The sequence below is a fragment of the Scophthalmus maximus genome, chromosome 5, assembly GCF_022379125.1.
Source record: "Scophthalmus maximus strain ysfricsl-2021 chromosome 5, ASM2237912v1, whole genome shotgun sequence".
NCBI classification, from domain to species: domain Eukaryota; kingdom Metazoa; phylum Chordata; class Actinopteri; order Pleuronectiformes; family Scophthalmidae; genus Scophthalmus; species Scophthalmus maximus.
In genome coordinates this window covers 5,465,976-5,488,931 of record NC_061519.1, presented here as the reverse complement: position 1 = coordinate 5,488,931, position 22,956 = coordinate 5,465,976, and the positions used below count along the sequence as shown (strand labels likewise).

The 22,956-nt window shown below is 42.4% G+C and overlaps 1 protein-coding gene across 3 annotated transcripts in view; it reads left to right on the top strand.

Moving 5' to 3' along the window:
• The window catches only part of thrb (thyroid hormone receptor beta), a 78,346-nt gene that overhangs the window by 20,722 nt on the left and 34,668 nt on the right, over positions 1-22,956 (top strand). The window contains exon 2 of one of the 3 annotated variants that reach the window (XM_035633602.2): positions 11,071-11,189. The exons of the other annotated variants lie outside the window; for them this stretch is intronic. The gene's annotated coding sequence lies outside the window, so the exon portion shown is untranslated. The remainder of the gene's footprint in view (positions 1-11,070; positions 11,190-22,956) is intronic. 3 annotated transcript variants of the gene reach the window in all.

The following is a 22,956-nucleotide window of genomic DNA, read 5'->3' as shown; positions in this document are numbered from 1 at the left end:
ACGAGCACAGGAGGTTTTATCACCCCGATGTTTCAAAGGACCCTTTGGACTCTGGATCATGTTTAATGCCGCTCGGTAGTTCGCCTAATTCACTTTCTCCTTTCTCTCCTTTACACCAACCATCTGTCACCCTCGCTGATAGGCCCCCTCTTTTTAAACCCTCCGTCATTTCCCCCACACGCTCCCTCTCTCTCTCTCTCTCTCTCTCTCCTCTTTTGCTGACTCACCCTGCTCCCTGAAATTATAATGCGCAGAAACAGCTGACTCTCTCTCTCTCTCTCTCTCTCTCTCCACCATTTTGTTTTTGTATCTGATTTTCCCTGTGTGATTCCAACTCCGCTGACTCTGTGCCCAACAAGAGGCTGTGAATAAAGAAGAGGGGGGGGATCTTCTCCCCCCGCTGCTTTTCATCTTTTTTTCTGCTAAAACACATAATTGGTTTTACACACAGACGGAAGTAGAGTTGAATTATGAAGCTAGATTTATTCATATATTGCGTTCTATTCCCTAGAGACACTCATGGGGCACTCTCAAGGTAAACGGGAACATGGTAAATGATCATCACGAGCATGTGTAGTATAAATAAATAAATGTAAGTATGAATGTTTGTTAAGTAATTTAGAGAGCAAATGTAAAAGTGCGTCACATAAAAAGCACAGAGGGAACTTCGTTATGGGTTTGTCTGCGCCAGAGGTCTTAAAGCGCGGTAGTGACGTGAGGCGGAGATGCTGTGAGAGGAGAAAGGAACAGCTGCTTACAGGTGTTCCAGGAACAACAGGAAGAGGGTTGTTGTGGTTACACCGCAGACACGGTCCGCTTGCCAACATGGGCAGCAGTCGAACACACACAGCTCCTCGGATTACTCCGATAACGCTGAACTCACAGACATGACACAAAGAATTTTAGATCATTATTTCTGATCAGAGATGAATTATAAATCTGATCAAAAATATAACACAAAAGGACGCTCCTTGTAAATCCAGAGCTGACCATAATAATTATGTCCGTTGCCTGTTGACTAATACTAAGTGGGTTGATGAACAGAATCATTTGACTGTGTCCATGTGTGTGCGTTGGCAATGTGAGTGTTGATGGGTCGATGGTGAGAAGGCATTTTGGGTCTTTGAAATTATTTCTTATGGTAATTCTATGCTTTGGGTTCAGGTTCAGTTCTCACTGCTCACGATTCCAATGTTATCGATTTTCACAGATGGGAGGAATTTTTGCCAGACAATGTGTTTTCTCTGTAGTCTTTTACTCAGAATTTCTGAATGATTGGTAAACTTAGAATAGCTTTGAATAACCACTTTTATGTGTGTGTTTTTCAGAGGTCACAACAAAATTTGAATAAATTTATTGGTGGGGAAAAAAAGCGTGCGACCAATTACAGCCCCACAATTGGAATTTGTCTTTTCAGAGTAATTGCTGTCCTAAACTTAACCATGATGTAGTTGCCGTGTATCGATATGGTAGAAAACAACAACTTTTAATCATTGGCATTGGATTTAAAAACAACAACAACAAAAAGAGTTGTAGTTTAATGCAATTGAAAGTTTTCCCAAACTGTTTTGTATTTGCGTTCTTGTCTACAGGGTTGTTCAGTGTCAGGAATTCCCATTCCAGCATTGGAATCGGGATCTGAAACTCACATCCACTTTACTGAGCAGGTGTGTGGACATGTGAAGTAGATCTATTGTCTCTTTCAAGCTCTCTTTTACACCCTTTTTTATTCTGCACAGTCAAGTGAGGTCCATTATCTCCATTTGTACCGTTCATTTATTTTCACTACTCTCCATGACAGCCGGCTTTTTTTCAAGTTTGAAGTCACTTTGCTTCAAACACACTGAGAACTTAGCAGGGTTTTCATAAAACACTTTTCTAGAGTGGACATTGTCCTGAACTTCTGGGGAGAGGCGTGTGTGAGAACGCAAATGTTTGCAGATGTTGCTCCGGACATTCTCCTGCCAGCCTCCAAGTATAATGGACGGAGAATGTCTGAGTGCCCATGTGAGAATACAGCAGGAAAATATTGGATCATTTATCATATTTTAAAGGCAAACTCTGGAGATTGTCCAGACACAATTATGCGTACGTTGTCTGGGTTAGGGTAAGGGGGAGTTCATGTCTGAAAACTGTCATATTTGCATTAATGTTTCTTAATGCTAATTGCCACTGTTACGGAAACTAGCAAAGAACAGAAGTAGGAGGAAACAATTTGGACTTCTTGAATGAGACAATAAGAACTGAAAGCAGGTCCCTCATTTTCTGAGATATTTACTTCCATGATTTTTGATGTCCTCGGAAATTGGCAATTACAAAAAAACCCCATAACTAGCATTTTTCATCCTCATCTCATGGTCTTCCTCTTGTTTCTTACAACTGGAAAAATGCCTTGCAGAGCTTGCAGGATGCAGTTGAAATCTGTGCTTGTGCTTCCATGACCTTTATCACATCTCCATACATTACAATCTTTCTACCTCTGCTGCTAAATATTTATTTCCTTTCTCTCTCCTTTCAGACTCATTATTCTGTCTGCAGATATTTACTTCCATAAAAGCAGATGAAATCCCCGGTAACAGTGGGCAGCCCAGAGGAATGACAAAAATTAGTTGCTGTTGACAGCCGATTAGTGCAAACAGATCTGTCATGGTCAGCATCTGCACCGAGAAACTCGCTTCGTGTCCACAGGTCGGTTGACTTCCCTTAGCCACTTAGCTGCACTTGATCAGACATTAATGGACTCCATCTGACGTTTATGGTGCGAGTGTGAGCGATAACCCTGCCTGTGAGACGGGGAAAAGGTGAATTACTCGATGCAGAAATTTGAACCAGCACTAATGGTTGTAGAATAAGATAAGGGGCTAACGATGACAGGAATATTTGTGAAGAGCGTTGTACTTACCTTTTAGTCATCCAAAATACATCCATTACTCCAAACCATGGCTTTTCTACTTATGCACCATCTTACAAGTTAATGTGACCTCAGGGTGATGGATGTATCCCAACACAAAGGCCTCTTTTACACTCGCAGCTCTGCGTTTGACTTCAGCTGCAGTCACTGCCCGAGTTTAGCTGAATTTTGACACGTATACGCACACACACGTCAGTCTCTGGCTTTGAGGACACACATTGACATAATTCATTCCCTAGACCCTGAACCTGACCAAGCCTTAAACATCAAACAATACCAAAATGTCTTCACAGCTATGGTTTCAAGCCAAAACTTGTAGGGTACAATGCATTCAGTAGTCCCTTACCCTAACCTTAACCTTCACATTAAATACAGACCCATAATCATTGCCGTAACCCAAAATCAAAGTCTTGACCCTCAAAGAGAAGTCTCTATGCACAAGGACCTCAAAGTTATTTTGTTTTTTTATTAGAATGAAGAGTTACAGTAAGAGTTCACTCAGGGTACATGGAAGGTAAAACTATATGGTGGTATTCGAACACTGAACTTCCGCACTGACCAAATGAAAGAGACCCCAGTCCGTCCTGTTTGTCGCACATTGCATTGTTCCTTGTTGTGATGTGGCCCAGATTCCCAAAACTGGGTGCCATGACTTAAAGTAGCTCTTTGTACACTGAGGCTACCCAGTTGAAGAATGTATGGTTCTGTCAGCACAAGATTTGACCGGGTTCAGCCATCTGCACTCACTTCCAGGGGGATGTGGGTACGGGAAAAAAAGAGTAGGATTGGCTTAAAGTATAAGATCACTTTTGTATGGCTGGTTCTAACTTGTTCCAGTGCCCGAAGGAAAATCACGAAGACCCTCTGGCACTGGTGTGCGAACAAATGTAAGATAAATTTAGGATAAGAATACAAAAAATGATGCATGAGGCCAAATTACTTCATTTGAGGAAAGATTCTTAAAATATGCACCATCCTTCCCATTTATCTTACCTTTCCCCTCTCCATGATTGAAGTGTTTAGTTTTTTTTAATCTGCCGTTGAGTGTTGCTGTTTGTATCAGCTATAAACACTTCTGTCCCCTTCCATGCTCTGATGAAAGATTGAACAAAAAAGTTCGTTGTGAACTTAAAGGGTCATGCTTTTGAACCGTGTCCCATCCTTGCACTAAGTTTGAAGGAAATCTATTCAGTACTTTTTGTGTAATCCTGCTGAAAAACCAATTTACAAACATCGGGACAGGGGTTAAAACCTAACCTTCATGGCAGAGGTTATGACCTAAAGTGGCATACATAGAAACCAATCCAGGGTTTTCGGAGAATCAACTAGCATCGGTGTTCAATCAGTGCCTGAGTTCTTGTGTGACAAAGGTTGTTCAGTGTTGGTTAGGAGATCACAGATCACGGTGTATGTGGTATGAGTGACTCATGGAGTCTGTTTAATGTTCTTTCTCTGACAGAAAGGTGCTGGCAGCAGGACGCTAGGGAGCGCTTTATCCCAGCGCTTCATCAAAAAAGCGCTGCAGATGGGTTTTGTTTCTATGACAACACAACAAAAGAGCAACATTCACCGGCAACACTCTGCTCCCACAAATGCCCATTTCTATCTTGCTTTGATAGTTTCTATATGACTTATAGAGCTCAGGACAGACGGACAAGCTTCTCAATTTTCTGGGTTCTGCCCAATATGATTGGTTGCCTGACAAGGAGCTTCGGTGATGACACAGATGCTTTTATGAAAAATTTTATATTCTAGGGTACACAAACCAGTCAAAGCAACTGAGCTGAAATGCAAATTGCAGCACTGCTTATCGTCATCCATGAAATAATCTACTCCCCCTACAAATTTGATTTGGTCTTTTGCTACTCGGGTTCCACATTCATATTCAGAGCCTTTACTATTCAGAGGCCCTGATCCCTCTGAAGACACTGTCCAGAGTGATCAGTGCCTTAATATTCTCAAGACTAAGGAGAGCTGCTGGCAATGTCTTAAAAAGTCAGCCACAGTCAATCACTTCGCTAATGGAGCTGATGACATTTTCCAATGCTGTCAATTGCCAAAAGAAGGAAAAGCCCACGGTCCATAGTGGTGTTATTCCAAACCTGATGCTGTTTATTGGTATAATCTGACGATGAAATAGGAAGCGCAAGAAGAACCGATATCAGCCTTTCGTGCACTTTAATTGTGTTCGAGAGAACTAATGAAACACAGGCCTTCTTTTTTCCCTCTGACAGGAAAAGAAAAGAAAAGGCTGTAATGATGCAGAGCAAGTTGAATGCTCTTCAACTCTGGATGCCTCGAGTGTTTGAACGAACTTGGTTCGCAGTATGGATAAAAGGTTGCAGGAGGAATGTGCGAAGCACTTTAACAGTTCCAAGAATTGTGGTTATCAGCATGTGTGTTCTCATTTTGGTTTTAATTAAGGGCGTCCTCAGATTGGCAGTAGCAGTCAAATTACCATTGGCTTTCACACTAATGTTGTGTGTTCCTGTGTTGAGAATTCTGGCTTGGTCTAACTACACTAGTGTCAGTTTTATAGATGCATGATGCAAGATGTATTTAGGACCATGGTTTTGTTCATAGAGTACTATGAAATTGAATAAAAGTCCCTTGTAGTCTACATGTATCTTGAGGTTATGTTTACCACATATCTCTTGTATGTGGACCAGATGGATTTAGCTTCTTGCCAAACACTCAAATTAGAAAAGAGAAATCTGTGTCACACGTGAGAGGTACTCCAACATATGGGACCCATCCCTCTACATCTCGGTCAGATGTCCCCTCAGTGTCACTCCAGCTCTGTCCGCTCTAGTTTGTTTTGAGGCAAAGTTACAGATTTACTTTTAAAAGCCTCAGTCACCACTGACTTCCCTTAGTCTGTCTGCTATTGCCAAGGGTTGTCTCAAAATCAAACGCAGCACCAAAAGAAGCAGAATGTGGATGCGGTACTTGGGGGTGGCGGGCTGGGGTTGGAGCAAAGCGCCTGCCAAAATATTTGCTGCTTGAAAGCAGGATTGCTTTCAAGGTGGAGAGACATATTGTGCAACTATTTTCAGCATCACAATCAAACCAAGTATGCACATGTTGTGCCTGCAAGGCAGACGAGAGGGGGGCGAAGTGTGCGGGAGAGGAAGCTTTCTGATAACACATTGGAGCTCATTGAACATGTGTCTTCACTCTTTTCCTATTTAGTTATATGGTTTTGATTTGGCGCTTGGTGTGTTGTGGCTGTGCCCCCCCACCTCCATGTTGTATGTGGTTGCTGGTTATAATAGTGAGTGGATTGTTGCTTAGACTCCAACGCAAATGGTAAACTCTGCCTTGTGCCTTTTCTTAGCCAAAGAAGTTGCGAGTCTGAAGTTGTTTTGCATTCCAGATCGAAAATAAAGAGAACTGGGAAATTATGGATGAGGTTGGGTTGGTTTGGTTTCAGGTTTCGAGACATCTGTTGTATGAATAAAATGAATTTGGTCCATTTTGTATAGATATCCATGGTCCGCAGAGGATGAATCCCGATGACTTTGATGAGCCGGACCTTCCTGTAATGCTACCAGGAGGTCAAGGTTTTCATTTTTCCTGAGAAATACCAGATCCATTCATGCAGCTATCCAGTCAACCAATCATGTCGCAGCAGTGTGTTCACATCAGAAAGGAGGAAATCATGTGATCTCAGGGGCTTTGACCGTGACTGTTGTTGTCAGACGGGCTGGTTTGAGTTTCTGAGACTGCTGATCTCCTGAGATCTTCACACACAACATTCTCGTGAGTTAATTCAGAATCATGTGAAAAACAAAATCGCATCCAGTGAGCAGCAGTTGAGTGGATGGGAACAGCTCGTTGATGAGAGATGTGAGAGAATGGTCAGAAAGGCTACACTAACTCAGATGACCACTCTCAACAACAAGCGGTGAGCAGGAAATCATCACGTCCACCTCGAGGTGGATGGTCCTACAACAGTGAAGATCACGTCATTTGTCACTCCCGAGGCTGCAGTGGACGCTCACTCACAAGCACTGGACAGTTGAAGACTGAGCAGTTGTATTGGTCACAAGTGGGGCCACTGGTGACGGCCAGTTTATAGTTTGTTGATTTCATGACTGGGTTGAGTGGTAGCTGATTTTCATTAAGGCTAATTCACTAAGGCTATTGATATCTTAGTTTAACCACAAACTTATCATGAATAACTATAAATAAGAAGAAAACAGAAATACAACTAGATTTATCTTTTATTTATGTAAAATGTTAACATAATAGCACATTTCCTTCTGCATGGTTATTCTGTACAATAACATATTTCATAGCTGTAAACATAAGCCCTGATACATTTATTTCTGTGAAAGACTGTAATCGTATTATTATATTTCACTAGAACTACTACTGAATAACTACTTGTGTTTGGACAGTGTGGAACATTGGAGAAATTTGGCTGGTCTTGTGAAGTAAAAGGGAAATCAAAATCAAAAATCAAAACATATTTATTCCTCAGTTCTATTGGCACTGTGAAAAAGCGGGGCAGTAACAGCATCAGTGCAGTTATTGCATGAGGACTGATGTGGTCACCATCATTGGAATGCATTTCCACAACTGCTAGAAAGAAACCAAAGCTGTCATTGCCATCACCTTCATCTCTGGTTAATGTACTGTGTCACATACTGTATGATAAAACAGTGTTATAATGTGTACAGGCACAGCACAACGGGATGTTGTCATGTCCAATAACTGTGAGAGAACAGCAGAGACTGGAAATGGAGATTGATGGAAGGGTTCTGGGGATGTGGGTTTTTGAAAGATCAGATTGTGTGTATATACTGTACAGGACGTACTGTATACAGAAATCAGTAGGATTGGATATTGTTAGAAATGTTTGGGGACTGCCAATGTTACCTGAGTTGTGATACAGATGGCAAAACAGTGTTGTTGTTTTTTTTCTATACATGACGTGGGTTTGTCTGTGGTTCCAAGTGAATTGCTGGAGATACAAAACGGGGCAAAAGCCTTTAGCCGTCTTGCATCCAGATCACTGAGTTGTTATCCGATATCACATCTGAGCTTTTTTATCCCTCCATGCTCTCTGTTATTTTCCCGTCCGGTCTCTGTGAATGGCTAAACGATGCCTCAAGGTTCTGAAATTGCAAGAATGAATAGGTTGGTAGCACTGACACAGATACGGTGAAGACAGTACATCTAGTGTCTATTTCCGTATCATGCCTGAGGTCTCGAGTCGCACAGATGTTGTTGCCAGATGTGGATCAAACTGTGACCTCATGTTAGTTGCTTGCACATGTGAGAACACACACGCCTGTTGTCAGGAGTGGAGGTGTGTATAGCTAATTAAATACCACTGCTGTGTTCCTAATACGTTTCCACAGTCATGCGGCAGTGTTGCCAAATCACAGTGTGCGCCTGCTGTGCTTTCATTTAACTCTTGATAGAATCACAGGGACACTATTTCTGGCCACTAGTGGCACTATTCAACTGCATTTGATGTGTATATCACCAGCACATGCATGCGTCTGCTAAGCCCTGCCACATGCCACACACTCTCCAGGCACTTGTGTAGGAGGTGCATAGTACATTTTGACACGGCGAGTCCTTGATGCTAAACATAATTTGCGTCAATGTTGTCATCTTATTTAGATCTAATTGTAGTCCTGAGATCCTGATGTCTATGTTGGTATTAATCATATTGAATCAACGTCACCCTTTTTTATTGTCTGACATTTGATTCTCATGAGAAAACCATAAAACATTCTAGTCTATTTTAGTCCAGACCAAGTGTAAGGGACTTTAGTCAAAATTCTGCAAATTCCTTTCAAGTTGGATTTCATCCAGTGGATTTTAACTGTTAAGTCTGAAAAGATGCTACAACATTAACAAATGCAATCAACAAAAAGATTGCAACAAAAAGAATCCTTGTTTTGGGTTTCTTTTTAATACCAACGCTCCAATCATTCGTCTGATGGAGAAATCAAAGAGCTTGTACAATAGCTATGATTGTCTACATTACTATACTCAATAACTGTGACTCATTTCTGGTTAAACCAAAACAAATAATGCTTTATTTTTTAATCTGCATTTCTTAGCAGAAACAAACACATTGTTATTATTCGGTTTGAGTTGAGTTTAAAGAAATTCATGGGATTTATTTCTATGGCAGACAGATGTTTTGGCTTCCTAGAAAACCAGAAAAAAAAAATGGTATTCAAAGTATCACAGAATGAATAGATTTCATTCAAGAGATATCTTCCCAAGTAATAATCCCAGGAAGTCCAGTGAATATCTGTCCTGCAGTGTCAGAGGAAGGTTGATGGCAGAAGCGGTCCATCCTTCAGGACGCAGTAATGCTCAGTGAATCATACAGTCTGCCTGGATTGCATAGCTTTCTGTTTATTGCATAGCTGGCAGATTGCTTTTGCAAACTCATTCTTTTGGTCAGTGCCCAAAGCTCATTATCATAGTTTAGTACTGGAATGGAGATCGGATGGTAAATGGAGCAAAGAGCTGTGCGTCTTTGCTTCACTTTCTTTCAGCACGATCCAATACTGTACAAAGCCAAATGTACTGCGGCTCCTCTCCTTCACTTTGAAGTATTGATATGTTATTGAATGCAGAGAGAGATAAACATGTCCATGACTCCGTCCACAGCAGGGTGTTGTTGTTCCTCACTACTTCTTCATTTAGTCGAAACCTGCCCCAAGCATTGATTTGGAGATTGGCAGGTCAAAAGACATCTGGACATCTGCATCCAGACTGAACCAGATGTGACTGAAAAGTCCATCTTCAGGCATCTAGTTTACCTGCAAATACTGCTTCAACTGTATCAACCTTTACCTTTGAATCTGTTTGACTGGGATCGTCTCATGCTGTACAGTATGTACTGTGCATTTATTATGTTTGGTGATATGTGGTAATTGGATTCTTTGTATATATACACTGAGGTGTAAAAGTCTGGGACCACTTTCCCATGATGGTTTGTTTTTCTTTTCATCCGATGTTCTCAGGTCTCTGTCGTGAAAGATATCTTATTGAGATGTGAGCCAAAATGCAGGCTTGATTATTTTGGCATCACCTACAGGTGCAGTACCTCATGATTTGGGGCCTGAGCATGGTTATGATTTTTGACACACAAACATTTTTAGGGAATGAAAATAAATAATGATACTAATAATGGGATCAAAAACACGGAGAGGTTCTACCTCTTTGCGGCAGAGGCGATGAAAATGCATTTGAATTGAAAAATGGAGCAGTAAAAATGATCGGGGAAAGAAAAACCCGCCTGCTGCAAGTTGAGAGCCAAAAACTTAATCGGTTAGTCATGTGGTTTTTGCGTCCGTCCATCTGTCGGTCCCACTCTGGACAATGCAATATCTCAGGGAAGGCTGTGAGGGAATTCCTCCAAATTTGGTAGAAATGTTCACTTAGACTTGAGGATGAACTTGTTCGATATTGGTGGTCAAAGATCAAAAGGTCAAGGTTTGGCCACATCTCAAGAATTCAGACGCTAACGATGACAACATTTTACACAAGAAGCCTGAGTAATGTGATGACGTTTTACATCTGAAAGGTCAAAGCTCAACTTCACATCATAATGTTCGGTAACAACACGTTTTTTTCACCGTTATTCAACGACGTCACTCGGCAACAGAAGGGGAGATTGTGAACATTTGGCTGGATGTTGAATTGGTGACACAACCTTGAAACTGTGCTGACTGTACAGATCTTCTGTGTGTGTGTGGTGCATGTACAGCAGCATCTTTGCAGCAATATCCACATTTGAAATATTGTTTACTGTCATGGCTACGACTGTGTGTCGCATCAGACACAGTTTTATAGTCATGGTACAGAAATAAAAGAACATTTTTTGGTTGGGTTTTGTGTGGCCTGTTGTTAAAAACAAAAACAAAACTCTCAACGGCACCATAAGGTCGGTGTCCTCCAGATTTGTAATGCTCTGTTTGTTTCACAGATTGAATTGAGGCCATGGGCTGCTTTTTGTCACCACTGCTGAGAAAAAACACTTCCTGCTTATGTATTTCTGCGAGCCATTTGTTCAGAGGGTTGCATAACAGACTGATTAGTGTATTACTGCGTTGGTAGCGGAGATTGAATGTGATCAGCGAGCCTTGTTTTCACTTTTTTTTTTCTCCCCCCCAATCCAGCTCTCGAGCAGAGCTACGCATTGGTCTGCAGATGGCATCGCCCACTGGGAAATACACACACACACAGTGTGCCAGAGGCATCAAGCTGAATGATGTTCATCCGTACCCATGTACTGCATGTAGGTTCATAAAGATGTACCTCTGTTCCTCCAACCTGTAACATCTTAGGGACACCTTGAGGGAATGTCCCTCAGATTTGTCAAAAAGGTTAACTTACTCTAAACTGAGTAAGAATTTGATCACACACTAATCATGACACAATTTAGCATAAAGGCCTCACAGAATAAAACAATGATGTGGTGACATTTTATATCCACAAGGTGAAAGGTGACATCATAATGTTCTCATCGGTACCGTCAGAGCTGGTGTTTCTCACCGCCGGTCTGACAGTTAACAGACTGTGCTCAAGACCGACCAACAGCAGGTCAGCGCGTCGCTATTTCTGAATAAATGAATGAATTTCTGAGGTAGGCCTGGCCTCTTCATTTGATTTGGAGGGCTGGAAAATGCAAATTCAAGATTCATTTTTGTTATTCTGTGGTGGCAATGAGGGCTGACCGTTGCCCACTGAACATACATGTAGTTCACTCTCATGTTCTTTTGCTCTCGCTGCTATTTGCACATGGAAACTTTAACCCCTTGTCATAAAAAACATTGTAGAAATGGCATTTTTTCATGTTTCACAGACGTTCCTTCGATTTCAATAGATATCCGTGAGAAAAAAACTTAAATGTGGAACATCCCAGTCCCATGATTACAGATACAAGTTATAGTTAAGACGATATAAAAAGCTTAACTCATAATTTGCAGTTATACTTGAATATGTTTTGACTAAAGAACAGAAGTGTGTTATCAGTAGAAGGGAGATGCGCCTGTTCTCTGTCCAGCTGTTAGGAAAATCTGTGAGCTGTTCAGGGTCAGAGAAATCAATCATCCAGGGCCCCAGCTGTTGGGTGGAGACCAGCCCACAGGAAAATCTACCACCCGCTGGATCTTTATGGATCCAGAATCCAAAGAATTCCAACTCTGGTTCCGCCCAGTGTGACATCACCGTGTTTGCAGGCCCGCGTGTATGTTGTGAAAGCTTGGATGCTGGAGGTCTGTCTGGATGTAAGTGGGACAACCCACCTGGCAGTGTTCCTGGCTAGTGAGGCTTGTGTCAGTGTGGTATCTAGGTTTCTGCCCCAGAGACGTGGAAAGCGACCAATCAGAGGAGCAGTACTGGGGAAAATCCGAGGGTGCCCATTACTGACCTATTTGCAGTAAGGCAGGCCTTTTACTCTGCAAACCCCGCAACTGCCAGGGCAGCCTTATTATGAAGACACACATCATAAGGAGTTAGATGAGGCTGGGACAACAGATGACTTTCTCTTATTGAGTTACATGTACAGAATGATCTCCATAGGAGTTATCAGTCTTTTTTAAATTTGATTCTTTCCTCCTATTTGTCTTTGTTTTCTTGTCCGTCCAGGGTTTGAAATGAGCTCTTTGTCTCGCTGGCAAAGGTGTGTGGTAGATGCAAGCACACTTTTTTACCAGCAAAAAGTAACCATAGGAGGGAATGGTTGTTTGTCTCTGTGTGTCCGACCTGCGATATGTTGTGACCTGTCCAGGGTGAACCCCGCCTCTCACCCCATGTCAGCAGTGACTGGCTCCAGCCCGCTACGACCCTTAACGCATCAGGCGATATATACATAATGGATGGATGATCAGTGGTTAAATTCAACTTTGAAATACAATTTAAAAACCTTTCTTTCTTGTTTTCTGCGAGAAATGGAGGTTTGTCTTGTCATCCTTTTTTTCCCCGTTTTTGAAGGTTGGCTTACTCCTTGTAAATATCGCCGCATTGCTTTTCATCAGCCTAAAGATCCGCCCCGCTCTTCCTCTGATTGGCCATTGTTTGTAGTGATGGTCACATGGTTGGTCAGTCAGAGGCAGAGTAGGGGCAAGTCTGTCTGTCTGTCTGTCTGTCTGTCTGTCTGTCTGTCTGTCTGTCTGTCTGTCTGTCTGTCTGTCTGTCTGTCTGTCTGTCTGCGCGCGTGCACCGGCCTATAAATCAAACTGCGTTCGAGACTCAGAATGCCGTTTTATGACATGACTCTTTTGGTACAAACATCTAACTGGATAAACTTCTGTCATTTACTCCCCAAACCCCAATTATTCCTGCATTTTTGCGGATGAAATGCAGCCTGGCACTCGACCTCGCCTCCATCCTTGTCCTTCCCAGCCCTGGCTGCCTCCCTGCCTGGGAAAACCTAGTGTTTACTGTAGGGAACTAGGCAGCGCTGCAGAACCAGTGGGAGGAAAAGCCTCCCAGACGCAGCCTTCACTGGTTTGTAGCCGTCTTAATTTAGATCCCTAAAGTATAGCTCACTTTCCATGCTATGCACAGTCCTCATGGTGGGACCTGGGAAAAACTGCTGGAAGAGTTGATCACCAAGACTAATGAGCAAAACATTTGTTCTGCGACTATAATGACGACTTTCCTGACAAAGTTGGGCTTTTACAGTGCGGTGTTTTCTATGAATAGGCTCTGCTTTGAGGTGCACGGTCAGGCTCTTTTATTGCCCTTGTTACTGACAAGTAGAAGAACAATCATGGCTCCAAAGAATGAATAAATTTGACTGGTACCATTCAGAGTATTTGCAGTTCCTGAAATGTAAATGGCACAAAGGTCACTTCCTGAAATCGGCATTGTTGCAAATCAGCACCAGCAGCCACATTGTGGTGCAGAAGTCCAAGATTGGCTTTCCAGGTTCATTTAAAGGACGGTGCCATGCTGCTGCCAGAATACACAGTGTCAGTGCTCGGATATGTGTGTGGAGTGATCGGTGTGCTCTCAGGGACTGTGTTTACACACAGCAAATGCCTCATTTGAGGTTCTGGTCCAGGGCAAGCTGTTGAGAAACATCTTCATTCAGAGTTTTATCCAGCTGCTCAGTAATCCTGTGTGCGAGCAGTCTGGGTGGTCAGGCCCAGGTCTGTCTGCGCTGTTTAAATCATCGCCACTGCAGTTTTCTGCACATGAAGTCACAACTGCATTAGGTTCAGATGTAACGCACTGCTGTACTCTCTGCTGCGGGCTTGGCTGTGTGCTTTTGTACAGTACATATAGAGAGCCGAGCTCCTGGTCGTGCTGGTCTGTGTACAGTGGATTGTGTTTCTGTGCTCCGTTTGGCAGGGATTTGTTGGATGAACAGAGACATTAACATACAGTATGAGAGCAAGAGGTCTTCATGGTTCCAAGTAACAGGATCTGGGACGTGACTGGGTCCAGGTCTGGAGTATGTGCTTTCGTCGTCAAACTTGTTTGGTGCATTTCAAATAAACTGTGGTGAGTGTTTGGTTTGATCTGCTGAGGCTGGTGTGGTCTGAACGACTGGACCGAGGGGTGGAGGCGAGATTCTGTCTGCTGATATGTTTGCTATGATATGACAACTTATCTCACAGAATAAACAATGTGGAGAAGATGTTCATTTATGTTTACATTATTTCAAGTTGAATATATTTGGTTGTATTTGTTCCTTTTATCTTAATATTGTTATTCATGATAGAGTTTGGTTTAACTGTAAAATACCGAGTCTCAATTACATTTCTTTGTCATAAGGGTTCGATAGCGACAACTTATGAATCATTGCAAAAAACTATTTTTTTATAAATAACATTTCTATTATCGTATCGGCATAAGACACCAAAAATCCACATCGGTCGGCCTCTAATTGTATCCTAAATTCAAAAGCTCAACTTTGAAGGAAATAAGCAGGTAACTGCTGGAGATGGGAACTGTCTACCTGGATTTTGAATAATAAGTTGTTGTTTTTAATCCTCTGGTGTAAGGAGTACTGTAGTAGGTGGTGTCACTCTCACGTTCCACTGACAGCATGTAAAAGTGTCTCCACATAAAAGGTTGGGTGTGTTAATACATGTCATTTTACAGTGTGCATGTAAGAAAGCCCATTTATGGAACTTGTGCTGATACGCATGTTGTAACATGCCAACACAGACAAATCTTCAGTACATGTCCTTGCATGAAAAAATACATGCGACCATGCCAGGTTTTATTTTAAATATTTCCATCTCCATTAGTAGTGGAGGCCTCTAATATTGGCACAACAATTACTAGAACAGCACTTAGTCAAGCGCATACCTCCACTAAGGTCCAACAATCCTACACTGTACATGATTTAGCTCAAGATAGGTCAAGATAATCCTTCTACCTATTAAACTGCATTAAACCGTGCCATCAAAATTAGTAGTAGTTTTTGCATAATCCTGCCAACAAATAAACCGACACAGGTGAAAACATGACCTCCTTGGCAGAGGTCTCCTTTAGGAACTCTGCAGTGTATTCCATATCTAGGGCCTTATGGAAAATGAACAGGCATGAAGAACAAAAGATTTAGTATTCAGTCAGATGGGTTTGTCTTCCGTCCCACAGACCTGAACCTGGAGTGTTGTACAACATAAAGACAGAAATCCAGCACACGGCCCATTGTGGGGAGCTGCTGGGCTCAGGTCCTGATTTGTTTGTAAGGCCAAAGCCTCTTTTTCTTGACCAGGTTCATTGAACTAGAGGTGTGAAAGCATCCCGAGTATCTTACGTAAATGTGTCAGACTGCAGCAAACAGTACGTAGGATGAGATAGTGGAACAGCGTCTGGAGCCGCCTCCTCCCTCATCTTTCCTACGTCAGAATTCGATCGACTGAATCCGACTCTTTAGTAACTTTGGACAACTTACAATCCAACAATCGCACGCGCTACACTCAGTGTTTGGCCAGGTGTGCTGAGGCGCGAGAGCGGGCGGGACTTGTACTCCTGTGTGCAGCGCTGTGAACGCCTTCGCGGAGAGACTCAAAGTGTGTATTGTTGTGCCCACTTGTAAGATTTATTGCGTGACGACAGGCTTTTTGCCCCGTAACCAGGTGATAGATGTTTTTAGTCGACACATGAAAACATTCTGTAGTGAGAGCTTTGATATCTAAGGAATTTAGGTGTGGTATGAAAACAACTCCTGTTTGGTAATACCACACACACAACTGTCATACTGTTTAGCGTACTGCAGGTGCTACAGTGGGAACTAGAATAGCATTTAAATCTGCAAGATCGGCATTTTTATTTGGATCTGCATCAAACTGCACTGCAAACTGCAAACTGAGGTAATGGACGACACTGCTCTGGCCAAATTAGTTAGAAGGAGCATGTGCATGTGGGTGAAATACTATATGTAAACCCAGATGCGCTGCATAACGTATTCTCAATCGCAGCCTTTGTGATTTGTAAATTGCGCTGTTTCAAATCGCAATTTCTATTTGAAAAGGATTCATCGTTCAGCCCTACCATGCATGTTAGACAAGCAGTTGCTCCACACATTAAAAGTGTTTGTGTCCATGCTCGACAGAAAGAAATGCAAATACATCAGCAGAGTACAACTGAACTAACGGGCTTCCTGAGAGAATTGAATCTTCTCATTCACTGGCTCATTGTTAATGACCAAAGAGAGTGGAACAGTCGGGACAACAGCATCTGTGGGCGGTTGAGCTGCTCAAATATTGAATTTGGCAGCAAGTGTCCCCATATGATTAGTTTTACCCACCGTGAACTGGGCTTAGTTTTTAAACTGGGTCTCATTCGTTAATGTAGTTCACAGCTTTGTATTTATAATCACAATTGATACGCTGTGAGCAATCTCTTAGAATGTACATCTCTATTCGTTTTTATAAAATGCATCGGTGAACTGCAAGTGCAGAGACTCAAGCAGCTGTCGTCAGGTGAACACAAAAATATCAAAATTCAAAAGTATGCCCCAGGGGTGCATCTTGACATAATGCAAAAACAATGACAAAATACAAACAATAGACATGTTTTGTCATTAGGGAGCTTTTTTAAATTCCTTATATGTTGCTATGATTGGTTGCTAAGCAACATACGGCAGGGAAGTGACAGACCAAGTTGCATGCACAGGTAACGTTAATGATAGCATTATTAAAGATCAGAAAGGTTGACAGTGACAACCATGTCTCCCGAGCGGATCGGACAGAGTCGTTCAATTCAGTTCACTTTTACCACCTACATTATTTCAAGGCACTTTACACTGTGAGGTTGAGACTTTTCGATGATACGAAGAAAACCACAGCAGTTCCCTCAATAAGCAAACACTTGGTGGCAGTGGAATGAAACACTCGAGGACGATGATGTCTCCTAGGGTGAGGGTTAGGGAGATGTAAAAACTCCATTACAGAGTCTTCCCCGCAGTAGTCTGAAGTAAGGACCTACTGTACTTCAGATGCTTCTCAGTGACAACGTCCATTATTCACACTCCTGCAGGAGGCTGCTTTTCATGAAAAAACACTCGGGGTGTTGTTTTTTAAAGGTTTTGTACAAATAACTATAGTGCATGATTTTATTTTCGGTGAGTCTGCGTCTGGCCGTTCTTGTTCCAGCTGTCTGTTCACGGGTATTGCTGAAACACTGTGCACATCTTTGAGTCCACTGTCTGCTAGTGAAATGCCATCGTTTGATATCATATGTGGAAGTTTTTAAAGATGGTTTAAAAAGTCTTCGGTTTCCGTTTAAATGTAGAACAAATGTGTTAAGAGAGAAACAGCTGATGGCCCTTTATACTCCCATCTGGTGTCATTGAACCAGACAGCAAGATAAAGTAATTCAATATGTGACAAGTAATTGTGAGAGCCAGTCAGACCACAGACAGTGAAAGACAATGTGGAGATCTGACATTTCTGATTTATATTTAGAGATTACTACCTCAGGGGAGGGCTTTTACATGTCTCAACAAGGCTGGGTGATATGGAAAAAAATGTGAGCGACATAAAGAAATTCATGTCAGTCGATATATATCACTTTGTTATTTCTTTCAAGTTTTGACACAATTTTTCTCCTGAGGATTGGTTGTGATTTTAAACTGACTGAGAATGACAGACACTCGCTAAACAGCAAAACATACATCAAAACATACATTCAAACCAATGATGTGTTCAACTTCCTCACTATGCACAATGGATAAGTATTATAACGCCATAAATTTGACTTTTCTTAAATTTGCCATTGATGAAAGTTGTGTTGTGATAATTATTATTATTGTTTTGTTGCCCAGCCCTATGCTTCATATTCTTTGGGATTTATTCACTGACACTGCGCGACACCTTGTTGCATTATGTTAAGAACCACCTTAATACTGTGTTTGGGGCTGTGGTGGTGAGAGGGGTATGTGGCAGCCCGTGGGCTGGCTGCCGGGGCCCAGAACAGGGCCAGGCCAGAGGGAAGGCCCCAGTCACATGGGGCAGGACGAGCGGCCGCAGCGGCTGATCACTGCTGACACAGGCCGCGCGGACATGTGCTCGCTGTAGCACTCGCTGTCTGCTTCAGGCAGACACTCTCAGGACAAACTCATTCACACACTGACACACTTCACATGCGGCTATACACTCACACACACACACGCACGCGGAGGTTGTGCAGGGGTCAGGCCTCCATACAGTTCCATCCAGCAGATGCTTCTGTGTCAGTGCTGTGGTGGTCGCAGCGGTTGTGGGCCAGTTAAATGTCAGTGGGCAGGCGGGGGGGGGGGGGGGGGGAGTTGGCGCAACATTTGAGGTCAATCTTAGCGACAGGGTAAAGCTGTGTGACCCATGTTGGATGGGAACATGTAGCAGAGGACAAATTTAGGATTTAAAGAGCAACATGAATCCACTCCTTAATTCTTGTCTTATTCCTGTATCTGCATACAGCGAGCTTTACCGTTTGCTGCTTTTAATGTTTGCCATTTTTACTGCCCAAATCTTTTTTCGTCATGTCTTTCATCGTAATCTATCTATTTGGCACAGTGACATTTTTTTGGTGCTCTCGCTCATTTGTCTGTTCTGCATGCGTTGTTGGCACTATTCTAACGTTCATTTTGTATTCAACGACATAGCTCTCCTGGCGCCCACTGCTGCTGTCGCACCTTCTCACTGCCAATAAATCCACAAGGCTCTGTAGCAGCGTGTTCACAGTGGGGGGCAGGCCTCCCCAGGGGGGCTGCACGCGGTTTCAGGGAGGCTCCGTGCACGGAGGTGAAATAACTCTTATATCATTTATTACACCAGTTATCAGAAGGAGATCACCTAGAACATGTGGTTTGGTTAAACAGATGGTTTAAAGATTTCCTGAATTTCCCTCGGGACAAATAAAGTATCCACTAAAGATACATTAGTTTTGAGGAATGCTGCTGTCAGACACTAACACATGACTTTTTCTGAGCTTTGTCTGAGGAGAGGAGCTCAGTCGTAGAGTAACAACCTGACAACCCCTCACACCAGACGCCAAGCGGCCTCAAGGTCTATACGCAGGTGTACAAGCGGCGTCACTAGCGGCCTCAAGGTCTATACGTCACTAGTTTCACACTGACGCAGTTTCGTTCTCCCGTCAGACGCAGTGGCTTCGTGGGGCGGTGGAAAATGAATTTGCTGTTGTCCTTTAATAAACTGTTCTGAAGTCAGTGGTGCAGTATTTCACTGTAAGTAATATCTGCCTACATATAGGGGAGCGCACAACACACGTACACACACAGATAATCAGCTCATGTGCACAGTGAAACAGAATCCTCTGCAGAGGAACGTTCTTTCTCACTGCCCGGAAAACCCACCAAACCAACAAGTCCTCCCAACTCATGCGACGACTTACGTCGTATGCGTTTCCTGCGCTCTAATGTGACCACATTGACCGTTTCCTAAGTCAGCGCATCTACCGGTGACATAATGGACGCCTCAAATGCTTTTTGGCTCCGAGCACTGCGGGGTTTTATATGATGCACCAACGCAGGGTGGCTGAGCTTGTACAGGTCAGGGGGATGGACACATGGCAGAGAATCAGCACCGTTATTTTACGGAATATAAGCAAATCCATTCAAACACAAACTTTAGGGACTACGGTCGTCTACCGCTGACCTCTAGTGTCCGTGCAATAATGACCGCTCGGTCTGCGGCCTTTAAAGACCACATGGGTTGTGATAAGCTGCTTGACCACACGACCCAACACACGACCCAACACACCTGGCTCTTAAAGGGAATGAGAGGTGGCACTCTGATTGGTTCATCGCATGTTACGCCCATGATTCATTAAGAGATTAAGTAAAGACTCTTTTGAATTGTGTGGAGCGACCTTTTCTACCACCGTCAAACTTATTGGATTTGGAAACGCCCTTGTCTCCTTTAAATGCTGTTTAAATACCACTGAAGGTTTTTGCCAAATATGTTTTAGAAGAATCATAGTTGCTACATTTTCCCTAATCGGAACCAGGTGAGGTGCTCGGTTACAGAAGAAGAAAAACGTCAATCACAGTGTAAATTGTAAGAGAATATATAAAATACATTGTCAGGGAATATACTACTACTATTGTCACATAATTTACACTAACATCTGTCAATCTGTCAGTATTTTAGCTAATACTAAATTGCATTTTTAAAATTGTTCATCATATTGCTCTGAATACTGATGAACAACAGATGGAAAAAAAATTTACATTTACATTTTTTCTTTTTCATATCATTTAAATTAAATAGAATTATGTTTTGGTTAAAAAAAAAAAATCAAATACTTTAAAAAACACAGTTTCAATGTGATTTTATTATTGAAAAAAGGGAAGTCCCTCTGATTGTGATACAGACTAAACGTTTAATCAATCTATCACAAAACATACTAAATATGAATAGGTTCGTTGATTTGCCGCTCTAAATACTTACTGTGCTTATATCATACTTTATACTTCGATAATATTTTGAGATGTTTTAATTTTGATGATATTTGACTGGTAATCAGTTTGATCACGAGGTATTAATCAACCTTTTTAAAAGTCATTACACACCTCTTGCCTTGACCATGTTCATCCAGCATTTCATGTGGCCATAAACCATTTTTTTTTAATAATCCTGGTCAAATATAGTTAACAACAAACTGAGAGATGAGGTTCGTACTCATATTTAACAATAGCCTTTATAATACATCTCAAATCAGACAAAAAGCATTTTTTTTCCCATTACAGCACTGATCCACGTCTGATTGCAGCAGCAGTTAAAACCTTAAAATCTGCGTCAAACATGACAAACAATATTTGTTGAATTCCTCCATCCTTTACTGATCTTGATAGTATTTTTGGCTCCTCTCCCTCCTCTCGCTCCCCCTCCCGTCCTCCTTTCCCTCTGCATCTTTTCCCTCTTTTTTTCCCCTCTCACTGTGAACAGCTTACTGCAGTATCCTTAAACGTCCCTCTATGTGTCCTGAGTTGTCCTCTCTTACCCAGCATGCACCGCAGCACGAACTGGAGCTGTCGGCTCAGGACGGGCACGCGCTTTCGATGCCGGGGGAAGAGGAGGAGGAGGAGGAGGGGGGAGACAGACAGATGCTATGATGCAGCTTTATCTACTCCTTTCAAAGGTTTCCCTCGGTGCCCTCATTGCTTTTTTTCATTCTGGCCTTGAAATAGTGTCCATGAGGCAGAAAAAAAGAAAGAAAACGAGGAGAAAAAACACTGGTATTGATGCAAACTGGAGCCGGTGCATTGTCCTGATGTGACCCACACTCGCAGAGACGAGAGCAGCAACTGTTAGCCTGAGAGGGAGGGAGGTGTGCGTGCGTGCGTCTGTGCACGGCGCGGGAGAGCAATAGATGCATGAAATTTCCTTTTTTCACATCTTTACCCACAGCTTGCCAACGACACAATATGTTACACACTCGGCACGTCCACAGTACTCGCCTATACGTCTCCCCCCTGCAACACACACACACACATAACTTGCTCTGTGCTTTTAAACTTGCCAAGGTGGCAATTACTGATTAACACAGCGTTGGATTCCCATCTCAGAAAAGCAAGATCCCAAATAACAGTTACCTGAAAATACACCTACATAAAGTCAGATAAAATACTGTGACAATTGTTGAAAAATGATCTATATAATGCAATTATGGACATGCTTTTTACTAAATTACAATGTAATAACCCACACTACAATTCATTAGTCGAGATCTACTGTGGAGTAAAGTAATTCTGAAGGCAAACCAAACATGAGAGATTTTATTTTATGTATGCGGTTTATTGAATTAAATTAGTTGTAATGAAAACGTCTAACATTTTTCAAGTGATTATCGAGCATTTGTTCCAAAGCATTTCATAGCATATATCATAAAGTCCTACTCTCTAAACTACGTTCCCTCTAGAGGAAGTGGTGGCTGCTCTCACAGAGACCATCAGTAATGAGGTGCCCCAGGGGTCTGTCCTTGGCCTCGAGGTTTCCCTCGACAAAAAGACAACAGGATTTTTCCACTGACTCTAGGATTATCACAGAAAATCGTATCTGTGATGAACACAAGTTTATGACACTGGCACCTTTTATTTAGCAGGATGATCTTCACAAATGAACGCCGCTTAAAGATTTTTGAAGCCAAAGAGTATTGCCAGAAGTAAAAAGCTAATGGTTGGCTCAAAACGAACAAGGACTGGACCTCAACATCACCACCGCTAAGCTTCCAACTTGTAATTTGATTTGTCGCTTACGCTTCTACTGTACTTAAAGCCTTTCCTAAGAAGTTAGTAATGGTTTAGAAGAGGAATGAATGGACAGAATAAAGCTCATTGAGCCACTTGCCAGAGTAGCTAAGGACGAGGGGTCCAGTAGTACGAGGACACAGGTTTTCAGACTCGTTCCTGTAGACCCTGTTCGGGTCTCTAGTCTTCCAGATGCAGGTGCATCATGCAATGTGGGTTTGTTTTTTTTGCATCAATGAAAACGTGGCCAAAGGAAGTGACTGTGGAGATTTTTAGGAATCATTCAGAATATTTGGCCACTGCGCACAATAACGCGTTAGGTAGTTTAGTCACAAAAACCGACATACAG